General features: G+C 44.0%; 1 protein-coding gene across 3 annotated transcripts in view; it reads left to right on the top strand.

The window, feature by feature from the left end:
• scap (SREBF chaperone) overlaps positions 1–18,736 on the top strand; it is a 306,453-nt gene that overhangs the window by 133,281 nt on the left and 154,436 nt on the right. The window lies entirely within an intron of this gene.

Raw genomic sequence — 18,736 nt, 5'->3', positions numbered from 1 at the left:
TTCTGTCTCTCTCTCTCTCTCTGTCTCTCTGTCTCTCTGTTTCTCTCTCTCGCTCTCTCGCTCTCTCGCTCTCTCTCTGTCTCTCTCTCTGTCTCTCTCTCTGTCTCTGTCTCTGTCTCTCTCTCTCGCTCTCTGTCTCTCTCGCTCTCTGTCTCGCTCTCTCTCTGTCTCGCTCTCTCTCTGTCTCGCTCTCTGTCTGTCTCGCTCTCTGTCTGTCTCGCTCTCTGTCTGTCTCTCTCTATGTCTCTCTCTCTCTCGCTCTCTGTCCTCTGTCTCTGTCTCTCTCGCTCTCTGTCTCTCTCTCTCTCTCTGTCTCTCTCTCTCTCTGTCTCTCTCTCTCTCTGTCTCTCTCTCTCTCTCTGTCTCTCTCTCTCTCTCTGTCTCTCTCTCTCTCTCTGTCTCTGTGTCTCTGTCTCTCTCTGTCTCCCAAGTCCATGAAAGCCATGTAAACCTCAGTAGAGAAAAGACCGCGACCTCGAAACAAGTTGAAGCGTGCACTGAACTCCAACGAATTGCAAGTCTGACCTGCAACCAAAGACTTCACAGCAAACTCAAAGAACAGTAACATAGAAACCCACCTATTGTCTCAAACTTTTCCCCTTTATTATTTTCAGTGACTTGCAAAACTGGTACACTTGGGGTTAGAATTGAAATCAGGAGCTAAAAAAGCAGAGATAATTTAAGTAATAGCCCAGCTTTTGAAATTGGGAGAAGAAGAAGGAAAATCAGAGTGTAATGCAGTTGAATTAGCTAAGATTCAGTTACGGATGAAGTAATTGGAGCTTCAACAGGCAAAAGAACTAAAAATCTGAACAGGAAATAGAAAAATTCAAATGAGTTTGATAAAGAATTGACAATGAAAAAACTGAGTTTGAGGTAAAGGAGAGGGAAAGGAATTCAAACTAAAAAAGATGGAACTAAGGCAACAGAGTAGTTTTGAAGCCAGTGGCGATTCTGGTGAGGAAGAATCTGAGTCCAGCCCGGGATGCAGCGAATAGCTGTTTAAATTTATATAAGCTCTCTCTAAGTTTGACAAAGGGGGCGTAAAGGCATTTTTCATTTCTTTTGAAAGATAGCCAAACAAATGAAATGGCCAAAGGAAAGTTGGACACTGCTTATGCAAAGGTTTATGGGCAGAGCCATGAAGTTTATGCCATGCTTTCTGAGGAGGCTTCTGCAGATTGAGATGGCAAAAAAAAGCTTTTCTTGCTGCGTATGAGTTGGCCCCTGAAGCTTCCCAGCATAATTTTCGGAACCTCCAGAGATTGTCTGGGCAGACTTGTATAGAATTTGAAAGGGTAAAGCAAATTAATTTTGATCGTTGGATATGGGCACTAATGATGGAAGCCACATATGTAACCTTAGGGAACTAATTCTCCTGGAAGAATTTAATAATTCACTCCCTCCAGTAGTGAGAACTCATGTAGAGAACCAGAAGGTTTCAAGGGCCAGACAGGCAGCGGAAATTGCAGATGATTTTGAGCTTCTGCATATACCCAAACCCTTTTTCCGTCACTTCCACAAACCTGAGAAGGATAGAAGGTGGGAGAGTGAAAGAAAGGCAAGTAGCTGGGGACCAGAAGAGACAACTAGGAATGTCCCAGGATCCCTCTTTCGGTCATAAGGTCAGAAGGAGGGGCGTTCACTGATGATTGAACAATGTTCAGCACCATTCGCTACTCCTCAAGATACTGAAGCAATTATTCAGGCTTGGGCTGACAAGTGGCAAGTAACATTCGCACCACACCAGCGCTAGGCAATGATGATCTCAAACAAGAGAGAACCCAACATCTCTCCTTGACATTCAATGGTATTAGGATCGCTGAATCACCCACTATCAACATCCTGAGGGTTACAATTGACCAGAAACTGAATTGGAGTAGCCATATAAATACCGTGGCTACAATAGCAGGTCAGAGGCTAGGAATTCTGCGGTGAGTAACTCACCCCCTAACTCCTCAAAGCCTGTCCACCATCTGCAAGGCACAAGTCAGGAGCGTGATGGAATACTCTCCACTTACCTGGATGAGTGCAGCTCCAACAACACTCAAGAAGCTCGACACCATCCAGGACAAAGCAGCCCACTTGATTGGCACCCCATCCACAAACATTCACTCCCTCCACCATGGAAGCACAGTAGCAGCAGTGTGTACCATCTACAAGATGCACTGCAGCAACGCACCAAGGCTCCTTAGCCAGCACCTTCCAAACCCACGATCTCTACCATCTAGAAATACAAGGGCAGCAGTTGCATGGGAACACCACCACCTGCAAGTTCCCCTCCAAGCTACATACCATCCTGACTTGGAATGTTCCTTCGCTGTCGCTGGGTCGAAATCCTGGAGCTCCCTTCCTAATCGCACTGTGGGTATACCTACCCGACGTGAACTGCAGTGGTTCAAGAAGGCAGCTCACCACCACCTTCTCAAAGGCAATTGGGAATGGGCAATAAATGCTGGCATAACCAGTGATGCCCACATCCGATGAATGAATTAAAAAAAAAAAAAAAAATCCCCTCCTCAAGCCAGCAGGGAAGGTGCTGATGGTGGAAGTGAGATCCGCAAGCCTAAGTGTTACCATTTTCACAAGATGGGAACTCTTAGTGCAGAATGCTGGAAGTTGCGAGGTAAACCCATGGGACTTATTGGGATACACTGTATCAATGCAGTGAAAGGGGCAGTGACTGAGAGTACAGCTGGTCAGACAGTAGATTGGACGGCAGCTGTAAAGCCAAAATGAAAAACCAATGTGAGTGTAGGGGTTGAGAATAAAATACCTGAAAGTTATAGGGAATTCTAGTCGAAAGGAAAAGTAGCTCCTTATCCCTCAAGTGAGGCAGACAAACCTATAGTTATACTTAAGGATATTTCTAAATTCACTTGTGTCAGCCCTTCAAAACACTCCCACAGGGGATGCTGAGACCAAGTGGGCCCACATCAGAGACGCCATCTATGAGTCAGCTTTGACCACCTACGGCAAAAGTGCGAGGAGAAATGCAGACTGGTTTCAATCTCATAATGAAGAGCTGGAACCTGTCATAGCCGCTAAGCGCATTGCACTGTTGAACTACAAGAAAGCCCCCAGCGATTTAACATCCGCAGCACTTAAAGCAGCCAGAAGCACTGCACAAAGAACAGCCAGGCGCTGCGCAAACGACTACTGGCAACACCTATGCAGTCATATTCAGCTGGCTTCAGACACCGGAAACATCAGAGGAATGTACGATGGCATTAAGAGAGCTCTTGGGTCAACCATCAAGAAGATCGCCCCCCCTCAAATCTAAATCAGGGCACATAATCACTGACCAATGCAAACAAATGGACCGCTGGGTTGAGCACTACCTAGAACTGTACTCCAGGGAGAATGTTGTCACTGAGACTGCCCTCAATGCAGCCCAGCCTCTACCACTCATGGATGAGCTGGACATACAGCCAACCAAATCGGAACTCAGTGATGCCATTGATTCTCTAGCCAGCGGAAAAGCCCCTGGGAAGGACAGCATTACCCCTGAAATAATCAAGAGTGCCAAGCCTGCTATACTCTCAGCACTACATGAACTGCTATGCCTGTGCTGGGACGAGGGAGCAGTACCTCAGGACGTGCGCGATGCCAATATCATCACCCTCTTTCAAAACAAAGGTGACCGCGGTGACTACAACAACTACCGTGGAATCTCCCTGCTCAGCATAGTGGGGAAAGTCTTTGCTCGAGTTGCTCTAAACAGGCTCCAGAAGCTGGCCGAGCGCGTCTACCCTGAGGCACAGTGTGGCTTTCGAGCAGAGAGATCGACCGTTGACGTGCTGTTCTCCCTTCGTCCGATACAGGAGAAATGCCGCGAACAACAGATGCCCCTCTACATTGCTTTCATTGATCTCACCAAAGCCTTTGACCTCGTCAGCAGACGTGGTCTCTTCAGACTACTAGAAAAGATTGGATGCCCACCAAAGCTACTAAGTATCATCACCTCATTCCGTGACAATATGAAAGGTACAATTCAACATGGTGGCTCCTCATCAGACCCCTTTCCTATCCTGAGTGGCGTGAAACAGGGCTGTGTTCTCGCACCTACACTTTTTGGGATTTTCTTCTCCCTACTGCTTTCACATGCGTTCAAGTCCTCTGAAGAAGGAATTTTCCTCCACGCAATATCAGGGGGCAGGTTGTTCAACGTTGCCCGTCTAAGAGCGAAGTCCAAAGTACGGAAAGTCCTCATCAGTTAACTCCTCTTTGCTGACGATGCTGCTTTAACATCTCACACTGAAGAGTGCCTGCAGAGTCTCATCAACAGGTTTGTGGCTGCCTGCAATGAATTTGGCCTAACCATCAGCCTCAAGAAAACGAACATCATGGGGCAGGACGTCAGAAATGCTCCATCCATCAATATTGGCGACCACGCTCTGGAAGTGGTTCAAGAGTTCACCTACCTAGGCTCAACTATCACCAGTAACCTGTCTCTAGATGCAGAAATCAACAAGCGCATGGGAAAGGCTTCCACTGCTATGTCCAGACTGGCCAAGAGAGTGTGGGAAAATGGCGCACTGACACGGAACACAAAAGTCCGAGTGTATCAAGCCTGTGTCCTCAGTACCTTGCTCTATGGCAGCGAGGCCTGGACAACGTATGTCAGCCAAGAGCGACGTCTCAATTCATTCCATCTTCGCTGCCTCTGGAGAATACTTGGCATCTGGTAGCAGGACTGTATCTCCAACATCCCCAGCTTATACACACTACTGAGTCAGCGGCGCTTGAGATGGCTTGGCCATGTGAGCCACATGGAAGATGGCAGGATCCCCAAAGACACATTGTACAGCGAGCTCGCCACTGGTATCAGACCCACCGGCCGTCCATATCTCCGCTTTAAAGACGTCTGCAAACGCGACATGAAATCCTGTGACATTGATCACAAGTCGTGGGAGTCAGTTGCCAGCGTTCGCCAGAGCTGGCGGACAGCCATAAAGGCGGGGCTAAAGTGTGGCGAGTCGAAGAGACTTAGCAGTTGGCAGGAAAAAAGACAGAGGCACAAGGGAAGAGCCAACTGTGTAACAACCCCAACAATCAAATTTTTCTGCAGCACCTGCGGAAGAGCCTGTCACTCTAGAATTGGCCTTTATAGCCACTCCAGGCGCTGCTCCACACACCACTGACCACCTCCAGGCGCGTATCCATTGTCTCTTGAGATAAGGAGGCCAAAGAGATTAGAAAGAGATACTTAGGGATTTAGGAGCAACCCAAACTCTTTTTCTGGGGAAACACATAACATTTCCACCAGAGAGCACACTGACTGCTAAAGTTTGTGAATGGTATTGGCAGGGTGTATATACCCGTACCTTTGTATCAGGTGCACCTAGAGAGTGATCTAATAACTGGGATGGTAACTGTATGTGTTGTTCATAGTTTGCCAGTAGATGGAATTGATCTAATCCTGGGGAATGATTTGGCTGGAGCAAAAGTAGTAGCTTCACCCGTAGTCACCGAGAAACCAAGGGAAGTTAGAGACTCAACAGTTACAGGAAAAGATTACAGGAATTTTTCCTTCGTGTGTAGTAACCCGAGCAATAGCTAAACAAGTTCCATTGTCGCAGGTAAAGTTGGCATCACAAACAAATAGCCGAATATCTGAAACTTTCTTTTGGGATTTAGATAATCCAAAGGAAATGTTTAATAAGTCTTCTCTGATCACAGTTCAGCAAGCTGATCCAGAGTTAAATAAAGTGGCACAATCACCTCTAACAGAAGCTGAGGCAAAAGGAGTTCCAGAAGGTTATTATGTTAAAGATGGGGTTCTGATGCGGAAGTTGAGACCACCTCACAGACCTGCAGCTGAAGAGTGGTCAGCTGTTCAGCAGATAGTGGTACTGCCGAAGTATTGTCAGGAATTATTGAGGTTAGCGCATGAAATTCATATAGCAGGACATATGGGGATCTGGAAGACCAAATCATGTATAAGTCAACATTATTATTGGCCAGGTCTTTCAGAGGACATGGTGCAATTTTTTGAAACATGCCATATGTGCTAGATTGTGGGAAAACCACAACCTGCCATAAAACCGGCACTTCTAATTCCCATACCAGTTATTGATGAACCATTTAATAGGGCATTGGTGGACTGTGTAGGACCCTTAGTGAAAACAAAAGCAGGCCACCATATATACTCACTGTCATGGATATGGCTACTCGATTCCCAGAGGCCATTCCTTTGAGGACAATTGCTGCTAAGGTAGTGGTAGAGAAGTTAACCTAATTCTTTACTAGATATGAATTATAAATTGAAATTCAGTTGGATCAAGGTTCCAATTTTGTGTCTAAAATATTTCAAGAAGTTAAGTGTAATTTGGGTACAAAAGAGTTAAAGTCTTCAGCAAACCACCCACAGACACAGGGAGCTTTCGAAAGATCACGCCCTCAAAACAATGATCAGGGCATACTGTCATGAATATCCCCATGATTGAGATAAAAGGGCTTGATCTTTTATTTGCCACTAGAGATTCACCTAATGAGTCTACAGGTTTTAGTTCTTTTGAATTAGTTTATGGACATGAGATCGGAGGTCCTCTAAAACTAATTAAAGAGAGGTTTTTAATACAGAGGGATGAATCTTCTGTACTAGATTATGTATCTGTGTTCCGGGAACGGCTCATGAGAGCTTGCAATGTGGCTCAGGAACACATTAAAGCATCCCAGGCAACGATGAAAAAATGGTCAACCAAGCACACAAAGACCCGAACATTTCAACCAGGGGATGAAGTGTTATTATTACTACCTTCACAGGGTGAACCATTAAAAGCCTGGTTCTGTGGTCTGTATAAAATGGTCAAAAGAATTGGTAAGGTAAATTAATTGATTGACACCCCAGATCGCTGGAAAAAGAGGCGACTGTGTCATATCAATATCTTAAAACAATATTATCGCCGAAAGGAGGTTAACAAGCACAGGTATGTCAGGTAGTAGGGACAGTGAAGAATGAAAGGGATTGTGAGGATGAGGCAGAAGGAGGCCTAGACAATTCTCAAATTGTACCTCCTACTATCTGGTTAGCTAATACTGAATTGCTAGGAAGATTGGACACTATGCTTTCATATTTAGATGCAGAACAACAAGAAATCATTCTTCTGGATTTTTTTTAAAGGGATAATGGCAATTTCCTTGAACACACCAAGCTGAAGAAATATCAGCTTCTTTCACACCAGACAGTCTTTGCCAGTGCCAAGTAATGTCATTGGGGCTGAAAAAAAATGCCCCGGCAACCTTTCAGAGACGAATGCATCATGTGGTAGCCAGCGTTCTTAACTGTGTAGTTTATCTTGATGATGTGCTGGTATACAGTATCACTCGGAAGGACCACTTGAAACAACTAGAAGCTCTGTTTAAAAAAAAATTACAAGCAGCTGATTTAGTGGTAAACCTGGCTAAAAGCGAAAATGACCTCCCTCGTGCACATGTGGCAAGGACAAGTGTTGCCAAGAATGGTGAAAGTACAGTCATTGGTGGAGTTCCCTACACCTAAGACTAAGCGAAACATCATGAGGTTTTTGGGGATGTGTGGTTTGTACAGGAAGTTTGTACCATATTTCAGCACTGTAGCTGCTCTACTAACAGATTTGCTACAGAAAAAGAAAACCAAGGTATTGTGGTCAGGGGAGTGCCGGGCATCTTTGGAAAAGCTGAAGGCCATTTTGAGTAATGAACCAGTCCAAGTTTCACTTAGCCTTTCAAGGTAGTGAATGATGCTAGTGACCCCGGGGGTGGGGGGTGGTCAGTGCAGTCCTGTTGGAAGATGATGAATCGGGCGTCGAAAGACAAGTGGAACACTTTTCAAAAAAAACTAAATCGACACCAGAAATTATATTCCACCATGGAAAAAGAAAACTTAGGTCTGTTATTAGCTCTTAAACATTTTGAAGTCTGTGTCCGCCACGACTACAGAGGAACACAGATCATAACCCACTAACCTTCATGGAAAATTTAAAACCCAGAATGCCAGAATATTCCAATGGAGCTTACTGTTGCAGCCCTATCACATAAAGATTGTCCATCTTTCGGGCAAAAATAATGTTATTGCAGATGCTTTCTCGCGAATCTAACTTTGTCTGAGTTACATGAGTAAAGATGGTACAAAGCAAAATTGTATGAGCTACAGGTAAAGAATGAATGGGGGAATGAGTGTGAGAATGTGTTTGCAAATGTTTTCAACTTCTGTGTTTTCTACATTGTAATGAAACGCATTCAGAAATGGTGTTTCATTTCTCCAAGGACGGAGTTATTACGAGGGTTTCCATTTTTGAGTTTTTAGTTTAATTCTGAACTGTTGGTTTGGCTAAAAAACAGAACGCTGGAGTTTGCTTATTCACCTGCTAGGAGAACAGAAGATCCAGCCAGCCTATCTTTCTCTTGAAAAGCAAATGCTATATCAAGTGCGTTTACTGTTGTCTCCTGTATTTGAACGAACAACCTTGCATCTTGGAAAGAACTTTGCATCAAATGTATAAGAATTGAAACCATTGTTGCTGCACACTTGATGTAATACATATGTGAAGCCTTCTGCAGCTGCGTCTCTTGAAAGCCTACCCAGACTATCCATCAACATCGCCTGGAAAGAACTGTTCTCGGAAGATTCCTGGTGGCAGCCGCCTATTCGCCTTTGGGACACCTCGCCAAAACAAAGGGCTTCCTTTCATATCTTCCTTTAAGCCTAAGTGTTTTTTTTTATTCCTTCTATTTTTTTCTAACAGCTGTAAACAAAAATACCTTTTTTTCCCCCGTTAACCGGTTTTGTATGTATGTGTGCGTGACGGCTAGGATAAAATAAGGGGCTTTAATATTTCAACTCATGCATTATTGGTTAAGACTTGGTTTATAATAAACAGATAATTTTGTTTTTTTTATTTAAGAAACCTGGTTGTTGTGCTTTATTCTGGGGCAAAGTAGAGTATCTGATTGTTTCGGTAAGTGGTAAAATTTAAATATCTGTTGTGATCTGTGGAGAAGTGGGACTGAATTAACGGTGCACTCCTCCTGCCTTGGTTGTAACAGTTAAAAGAAATGTAGTGGTCGTAGGGGACAGTGTAGTCAGGGGGATAGACCCTGTTTTTCGCATCCAAGAATGAGAATCCAGAAGGCTGTGTTGCCTGCCTGGTGCCAGGGTTTGGGATATCTGCTCAGGGCTGTAAAGGAATTTACAGTGGGAGGGGGAGGAACCATTTGTTGTGGTCCATATAGGTGCCAATGTCATAGAAATGACCAGGAAAAAGGTTCTGCATTGGGAGTCTGAGGAGCTAGGCACTAAATCTAAAAAGCAGAACCTCAAAGGTAATAATCTCTGGATTATTACCTGAGCCACGTGTAAATTGGCATAGGGTAAATAAGATTAGAGAGATGACTGCATGGCTCAAAGACTGATGTGGGAGAAGTGGGTTCCGGTTCGTGGGGTACTAGCGCTGGGGAAACTGGGGGCTCTACCGTTGGAATGGACTTTAGCTGAACCGTGCTGGGACCAGTGTTCTAGGGAGTCATATAACTAAGGAAGTAGAGAGTGCTTTAAAATAGATGGGGGTGGGGGTGTTGGTGGGGGAAGGGATCATGTCGGGGAAGATTCAGTAAATTGAAGGGAAATGACAAGGCAATAAATCAGGGTCGCAATAAAGATAATAATCAGAGTATGGTAAGAAGGGATAGTGATTGCAAACTTAAGAGTGTGCCAGCAGATAGGGCCAGAATTTACAAAAACAGTAAAAAAAAAATGAATTAAGGACTCTATCGGAATGCTCACAGCATTTGCAGTAGAACAGATGAATTGTTGGCTCAAATAGAAATTCATATATATGACTTGATAGCCATTGCAGAGATATGGCTGCACGGAAATCAAAGCTGGGATCTGAATGTCCAAGGGTATGGGACGTTCAGGAAGGACAGGAAGCAGGGAAAAGATGGTGGGGTGGCTCTGTTAATTAAAGAGGGCATTAGTACTGTCGTGAGATTTGACCTTCGTTCCAAAGATAAAGATGCCGAATCAGTTTGAGTGGAACTAAGAAACAACAAGAAGCAGAAAACATTGGTGGGGTTGTTTCTTAGTTCCACCCAAACTGATTCGGCGTCTTTATCTATAGAACGAAGGTCAAATCTCACGACAGTACTAATGCCCTCTTTAATTAACAGAGCCACCCCACCATCTTTTCCCTGCTTCCTGTCCTCCCTGAACGTCTCATACCCTTGGACATTCAGATCCCAGCTTTGGTTTCCAAAAATTTATCCTCCACAACATTAGTGCTAATTTGGTTTACACAGTCTATATGTACATTGAAATCTCCTATGATTACTGTATTACCCTTATTACACGCACCTCTAATTTCCTGGTTTATACTGTGATTTACATTACCACTGCTATTTGGTGGCCTATAAACAAGAAGCAGAAAACATTGGTGGGGTTGTTTATAGGCCACCAAATAGCAGTAGTAATATAATTCACAGTATAAACCAGAAAATTAGAGGTGCGTGTAATAAGGGTAATACAGTAATCATAGGAGATTTCAATGTACATATAGACTGTGTAAACCAAATTAGCACTAATGTTGTGGAGGATGAATGTTTGGAATGTTCATTGGATAATTTTCTAGAGCAGTATATTGAGGGACCAACTAGGGAATGGGCTATTTTAGATCAAGTATTGTGCAATGTGAGCCACATGGAAGATGGCAGGATCCCCAAGGACACATTGTACGAGTTCGCCACTGGTATCAGACCTACCTACCGGCCGTCCATGTCTCCGCTTTAAAGACGTCTGCAAACGCGACATGAAGTCCTGTAACATTGATCACAAGTCGTGGGAGTCAGTTGCCAGCGATCGCCAGAGCTGGCGGGCAGCCATAAAGGCGGGGCTAAAGTGTGGCGAGTCGAAGAGACTTAGTTGGCAGGAAAAAAGACAGAAACGCAAGGGGACAGCCAACTGTGTAACAGCCCCGACAACCAATTTTTTCTGCAGCACCTGTGGAAGAGTCTGTCACTCTAGTATTGGCCTTTATAGCCACTCCAGGCGCTGCTCCACAAACCACTGACCACCTCCAGGCGCTTACCCATTGTCTCCCGAGACAAGGAGGCCAAAGAAGAAGAAGATTGTGCAATGAAAAAGGACTAATTAATAATGGTTGTTAAGAAGCCTTTAGGCAAGAGTGACCATAATATGATAGGATTTTACATTAAGTTTGAAAGTGATGTAGTTCAGTCTGAAACTAGGGTCTTAAATCTCAGCCAAGGAAACTATGAAGGTATGAGGGGAAAATTGGCTATGGTGCATTAGGAAACTACCCTAAAAAGTATGACAGTAGACAGGCAATGGCAAACACTTAGAGAACTAATACATAGTTTGCAACAAAAATTGATTCCTTTAATACATGAAAACCCAGCAAGCAAAGTATTCCAACTGTGGCTAACGAAAGAAATTAAGGATTGTACTAGATTAGAGGAAGAGGCGTATAAAGTTGCCCAAAAAAAATGGTTAGCCTGAAGATTGGGAGCATTTTAGAATTTTGCAAAGGAGAACCAAGAAAAAGATTAAGAAAGGGAAAATAGAATATGAGACTAAACTAGCAAGAAACATGAACAGACTGCAAAAGCTTGTATCGGTACGCAAAAAGGAACAGATTTGCAAAAACAAATCTAGATCCATTACAAGCTGAGTCAGGAGAATTTATAGTGGGGAATAAAGACACCAAGCGACTCCTGATAATGCAACCCAGCGCCGACAACAAAGAACAGTACAGCACAGGAACAGGCCATTCGGCCCTCCAAGCCTGCGCCGATCTTGATGTCTGCTTAAACTAAAACCTTCTGCACTTCCGGGGACCGTATCCCTCTATTCCCTTCCTATTCATGTATTTGTCGAGATGCCTCTTATACGTCATTATCGTACCTGCTTCCACCACCTCCCCCGGCAGCAAGTTCCAAGCACTCACCACCCTTTGTGTAAAGAACTTGCCTCGCACATCCCCTCTAAACTTTGCCCCTCGCACCTTAAACCTATGTCCCCTAGTAACTGACTCTTCCACCCTGGGAAAAAGCCTCTGACTATCCACTCTGTCCATGCTGCTCATAACTTTATAAACCTCTATCATGTCTCCCCTCCACCTCCGTCGTTCCAGTGAAAACAATCAGAGTTTATTCAACCTCTCCTCATAGCTAATGCCCTCCAGACCAGGCAACATCCTGGTAAACCTCTTCTGTACCCTCTCCAAAGCCTCCATGTCCTTCTGGTAGTGTGGCGACCAGAAATGCACGCAATATTCTAAGTGTGGCCTAACTAAAGTTCTGTACAGCTGCAGCATAACTTGCCAATTTTTATACTCTATGCCCCGACCGATGAAGGCAAGCATGCCGTATGCCTTCTTGACTACCTTATCCACCTGCATTGCCACTTTCAGTGACCTGTGGACCTGTACGCCCAGATCTCTCTGCCTCAATACTCCTAAGGGTTCTGCTGTATACTTCCCACCTGCATTAGATCTTGCAAAATGCATTACCTCACGTTTGTCCGGATTAAACTCCATCTGCCTTTTCTCCGCCCAAGTCTCCAACCGATCTATATCCTGCTGTATCTTCTGACAATCCTCATCACTATCCGCAACTCCACCAACTTTGTGTCGTCCGCAAACTTACTAATCAGTCCAGCTACATTTTCCTCCAAATCATTTATATATACTACAAAGAGCAAAGGTCCCAGCACTGATCCCTGCGGAACATCACTAGTCACATCCCTTCCACTGCTACCCTCTCTTCTATGACTGAGCCAGTTCTGTATCCATCTTGCCAGCTCACCTCTGATCCCGTGTGTCTTCACCTTTTGTACCGGTCTGCCATGAGGGACCTTGTCAAAGGCTTTACTGAAGTCCATATAGATAACATCCACTGCCCTTCCTTCATCAATCATCTTTGTCACTTCCTCAAAAAACTCAATCAACTTAGTGAGACACGACCTCCCCTTCACAAAACCATGCTGCCTCTCGCTAATAAGTTCATTTGTTTCCAAATGGGAGTAAATCCTGTCCCGAAGAATCCTCTCTAATAATTTCCCTACCACTGATGTAAGGCTCACCTGCCTATACTTTCCTGGATTATCCTTGCTACCCTTCTTAAACAAAGGAACAACATTGGCTATTCTCCAGTCCTCTGGGACCTCACCTGTAGCCAGTGGGGATGCAAAGTTTTCTGTCAAGTTCCCAGCAATTTCTTCCCTTGCCTCCCTTGGTATTCTGGGGTAGATCCCATCAGGCCTTGGGAACTTATCTACCTTAATGCTTTGCAAGACACCCAACACCACCTCCTTCTTGATAATGAGATGACTGAGACTATCTGCACTCCCTTCCCTAGGCTCATCATTCACCAAGTCCTTCTCTTTGGTGGATACTGATGCAAAGTACTCATTTAGTACCGCGCCCATTTCCTCTGGCTCCACACAGATTCCCTTCTCTGTCCTTGAGCGGGCCAACCCTTTCCCTAGTTACCCTCTTGCTCTTTATATATTATAAAAAGCCTTGGGATTATCCTTAATCCTGTTTGCCAATGACGTCATCAGAGTGCTCCCAGCTTCGCACATGCGCACAACGAGCCCTTGCTGTCAGTATGGTGCTGCGCATGCGCAGCCTACATCAGCACCCGGTTTGCCAGGACTAATGCAGTATGCGTGCGCAAACGTCATCGCGTACTTCAGTGTCTGCTCGCCGCTCGCTCCCCGCCGTACCACTTCTCCTCCCTCGGCCACTCACTCCCCGCTTCACCCCCCCACCTACCTTTGGGCCACTCACTTCCAGCTTCGCCATTTCTCCCCCCTCGGCCACTTGCTCTCTGCTTCACCCTCCCCCTACCTGTCAGTTACTCGCTCCCTGCCTTGCCACTTCGTTCCCCCTCTGCTCCCTACTCCCTCCCGCAATCCCTGCTTCTCTTCCTCGCACGGGGGAAGTGATGGAGAGAGAGAGAGTGACAAGATAGGCAGGGGAGGGGAGGGAGATTGGGAGGGAGCAGAAGCGGGAGGGAGCTGGAGTGGGGAACAGAAGCTGGACGCAATGGGTACGGGGAGTAGAGCAGAGGGGAGGAAGCGGCGAGGCGAGTGGGAGAGAAGTGGAAAGTCGGGGAGTGAGCAGCGAGCAGAGGGACATGGGGTGCAATGACTAGGAGAAGTGCGATGGCAGGAGGGAGCAGGGTACTGTTGGGGATTGGATGGAAGCAGCATTTGCAGCCACTAGGGATTTGGGTTTCATTTGTTTTTGTGATAAATTGAGCAGCTCCATCTTTACTAGCAATTTCCAAAAACATCGCATATAGTGAGGCTGCCTTTGCGCATGTGCAAGTACTACACCACCCACTGGTTAATTTGTCAGCAAATGCAGCCTATTGCAAAAGGATTTGAGTGTAGGAGTAAAGATGTCTTACTGCAATTATGTAGAGCCTTGGTAAGGCTGCAGCTGGAGTATTGTGTGTCATTTTGTCCTCCTTACTGAAGGAAAGCTATACTTGCCATAGAGGGAGTGCAATGAAGGTTCACCAAACTAATTCCTGGGATGGAGGGATTATCCTATGAGGAAAAATGAAATAGACTGGGCCTTTATTCTCTGGAGTTTAGCAGAATGAGACGTGATCTCATTCAAACATAGAAAATTCTTACACGGCTTGACAGGGTAGATGAAGGAAGGATGTTTCACCTGGCTGGGAAGTCTAGAACCAGGGGACACAGTCTCAATAAGGGGCAGGCCATTTAGGACTGAGTTGTGGAGGAATTTCTTCACTCACAGGGTGGTGAATCTTTGGAATTCTTTCCCCCAGAATGCTATGGAGGCTCAGTCATTGAGTATGTTCAAGACTGAAATCGATAGGTTTCTACATGTTAAAAACATCATGGGATACGGGGATAGTGCAGGAAAATGGTGTTGAAGTAAAAGATCAGCCATGATCTCAATGAATGGTGGAGTGGGCTCGAAGGGCTAAATGACCTACTCCTGCTCCTATTTCTTATGTTCTTATTCTCTTTCCTGAAAAAAGTACATCATAATGAATGAACTTGTGATTGTGTCATGAACTGTAATTGAAAATAGAGATTTGAAAAAGGGCCTTACTGCTTATCCAATTACAACCTACTGTATTCACACGTACACCTATTATTAATTGGGAGTTTTTTTGAAGAAAAGTATGTTTTATTTTGGGTACGAATTGTTTTCCAGCTATTCTAGTAGCCTTGAGTAAAAGATAATTTACAATGATTTATTCACTGTTCTACAACTTATTGACCTATCTCATTCTCACAAGTCTTGTTTTCGTTAGTGTCAGCTAAGTAGCTCTAGTGTTTTGTTATTGCTGTGAAGTATTGTGTAAAAGCGAGTTTAATGCTTGAGGCCAACAAGGCTGAAGAGATTCAGCTCGTAATATGCTCCTTGCTGAGTGACCATTTTGAAGTTTGAAAGTGTACATGTTGCAGCCTATGTGTTTTCCAGTGATTATTCCAAGTGTTAGTAACACCTTGTTCTGCTTAACCCCGAGATGAGCTTCCAACCACAGATTCGCTCTGCTGGCCAGCCTCCCAACTTCCCCACCTACACAAACATGTGCTGATCCAAAACTCTGCTGCCCGAATCTTAACTCACACCAAATTATCTTCAGCCATCACACCTGTGATTGCTGACCTACACTAGCTCTCGGTCTGACATCACCTCAGGTTTAAAATTCATATCCTTGTTTCTAAATCCCTCTGTGGCCTCACCTCTCCCTAACACTAACCTCTTTCAGCTCTACAAGCCTTTGTGATCTCTGTGCTCTTGCAATTCTGTCAACTTGCAAATGCCCAATTTTAATCTCAACACTATTGACGATTGTGCTTTCAGCTGTCTTGGCCCTAATCTGGAATTTCCTCCCTAAACCTCTCTGCCTTTCTACCTCTGTCTTCTCCTGTAAGATGCTCTTTAAAACCTACCTCTTTAGCCAAGCTATTGGTCAACTGATTGATACCAAACCAGAGAAGGAAATATCGAATATTTTTATTGAAACCGTTCTTGTTAAACATCTTGGGATATTTTGTAACATTAGAGGTGCTGTATAAATACAAGTTGTTATTTTAGAGAAGAGGGTCAAACTCAAAGTTAAATGATCATTCTTCAGATTGTCCTTTCTGAATTTCTCCACCATCTCTCCTGAAGACATTGCTGTGAATACAGTTTAATGGTGTGTCAACCGCCGTTCAGTACATCATCCAAGTGCCATCCTTGCTGTGTGAGCAGCAGCGTTTTTGACCACAAGGAGCATTACAGACAAGTCAGATTACTGCTTGCCCTCTATGCGTGAACATTCCAGCAGTCAGTGGATTGTCATTAGGATTGGGAATTCTGGTTGATTTCTCTCCCTCTTCCCCAAGACACAAACCAATGCTCTAAGGTATTTAGGTCTCTCTATCCCTATCTCTTTCTCCGTCTCGCTTTCTCCCTTTCTCCTGATTTCCCTTTCCTGAAGTTCCATGTCGTATCACACCTCTTCTCACCTTAAATAAACCTCTTTCTCACCTATCTGTTCCACTCTTACTTCTGTTCACGTTTGACCACACTCCCTGCTAAATTGTGATGCCCCAGTCCATTTTTGCAGCATCAAAGGCCCGATATGGTTGCTAAATTTTGCCCACCTTCTTGCCCAGGAAATAGTCACAGTTGATGCAGCGAAAATAAGTCAAAACACACACAAAAAAAAATTGACCACTGTGTATTGTAATTTTCATAAACAAAATAACTGTGACTGCTTTTTGAATTCCTGCGTTTGTCAGCTCCAGACTTAACTATTCCTGTGCTCTCCTAGCCAACTTCCATCTTCCACCCTCCATTAAGTTCAATCCAAAACCTTTGCTGCACCAAGTCTTATTCATGCACTATCCCTGTCCTCGCTGACTTATACTGACTCCCGACCCCTCACTGGCTTAAATTTTAAATTTGCATACTTCTGTTTAAGCCCTTCATGGAATTGTACCTCCCCATCTTTGTAGCCTCCAAACCCTCCATTTCTCTAGCCTCTTGTGCATCTCTTCTTCCTGTCACCCACCATTGGGTGCCATGCCTTAAGTTGACTAGACCCCAGCTCTCAAATTCCTTCCCTTCACTTCCTTTAACAATCCGCTTCAAATCCATCTCTTTGACTAAACTTTTAGTCATGCCTCCTAATGTATCCTTTGACTTGACATCCTTTCTTTCCTTACTTTGTATCGTCAGCAAACTTGGATACGTTACACTTGGTCCCTCATCTTACGTCATTCATACAAATTGTAAATAACTGAGGCCTAGGCACTGATCCTTGCGGTACCCTACTAGTTATTGTCTGCCAACCTGAAAATGACTCACTTATTCCTATTCCCTGTTTTCTGCCTGTTAACCAATCATCAATCCATGCTGACATTTCTACACTCAATTCCATTTGCCCTAATTTTGTTTAATAATCTCTTGCGTGATACTTTATTGAATGCCTTTTGAAAATCCAAATATGCTACATCTACTGATTCCCCCTTTATCAACCCTGCTAGTTACATCCTGAAAGAACCCTAATAGATTTGTCTAACACAATTTCCCTTTCATGAAACCATATTTACTCTGCCTAATCATATTATGATTTTCTAAATGTCCTCAATAATGGCTTCCAGCATTTTCCTGATGACTGATGTCAGGCTAACTGCCTATAGTTCCCTGTTTTCTCTCCCTCCTTTCTTGAATAGCGGTGTTACAATTGCTACCTTCCAATCCACTTGGGCGTTCCAGAATCCAGGAAATTTTGGAAGATCGCAACCAATGAATCCACTATCTCTGCAGCCATGTCTTTTCTAACCCTAGGATACAGGCGATCAAGTCCAAGGGATTTGTTGGTTTCTGGTTCCATTAATTTCTCCAGTTTTTTTTTACTCACATTAATTACTTTAAGTTCCACACTGTCATTAGATCCTTGGTTCCTCACTATTTCTGGTATGTAATTGGCATTATTTAAGTTTAATTGTCTAGTTTCGGACTTGTGTATGTTACACTCAAACTCAATGTGAACTTATATTATGATCACTCTTTCCCAGAGAATCACTTCCTATGAGATTATTAATTAACCCTGTCTCATTACACAAGACAAGATCTCAAATAGTTTCCTCCCTGGTTGGTTTTATGGCATTGTTGTAGGAAACTGGCTTGAAAGTATTCTATGAACTCGCACCCACCCCCCCACCCCAAACTACTTTTGCCAATTTGATTTGTCCAATCCATATGAAGATTAAAGTTCACCACTTTTATTGCATTGCCTTTGTTAGAAGCTTCTGTAATTTCTTGATTAATACTCTGTCCAGCAGTATAGCTGCTGTTAGGGGGCCTGTAAACTACTTTCTAGCAGCATTTATGATTCCACCATTTCTTATCTTCATCCATACTAATTCTACTTTCTGCTGTTTGGAGCCAAAATCCTTTCTCTCTATTGTCCTTATATCATCTTTTACTATTAGGGCTACCCATCCCCCCACCAACTTTTCCATTTTGTCTATCTTTTAGAAACATCAAACATCCTGCATTATTTAGTTCCCAACTTTGGTCATCATGCAACTACGTCTCTGTAATCGCCATTAGGTAAAACCTATTTATTTCTATCTGTGCCTTTAAATTCAACTTATTCCCATTTTTTTCCTGATTTGACCTTACTCACTGATACACTATTACCATTAAACTTTGTTCCTTCCTGTCACACTCTGTTTGTCTTTACT

Source organism: Heterodontus francisci, chromosome 5 (assembly GCF_036365525.1).
Source record: "Heterodontus francisci isolate sHetFra1 chromosome 5, sHetFra1.hap1, whole genome shotgun sequence".
Classification (NCBI taxonomy): domain Eukaryota; kingdom Metazoa; phylum Chordata; class Chondrichthyes; order Heterodontiformes; family Heterodontidae; genus Heterodontus; species Heterodontus francisci.
The sequence above is the reverse complement of the archived record's forward strand: the minus strand, read 5'-3'. Positions and strand labels throughout refer to the sequence as shown.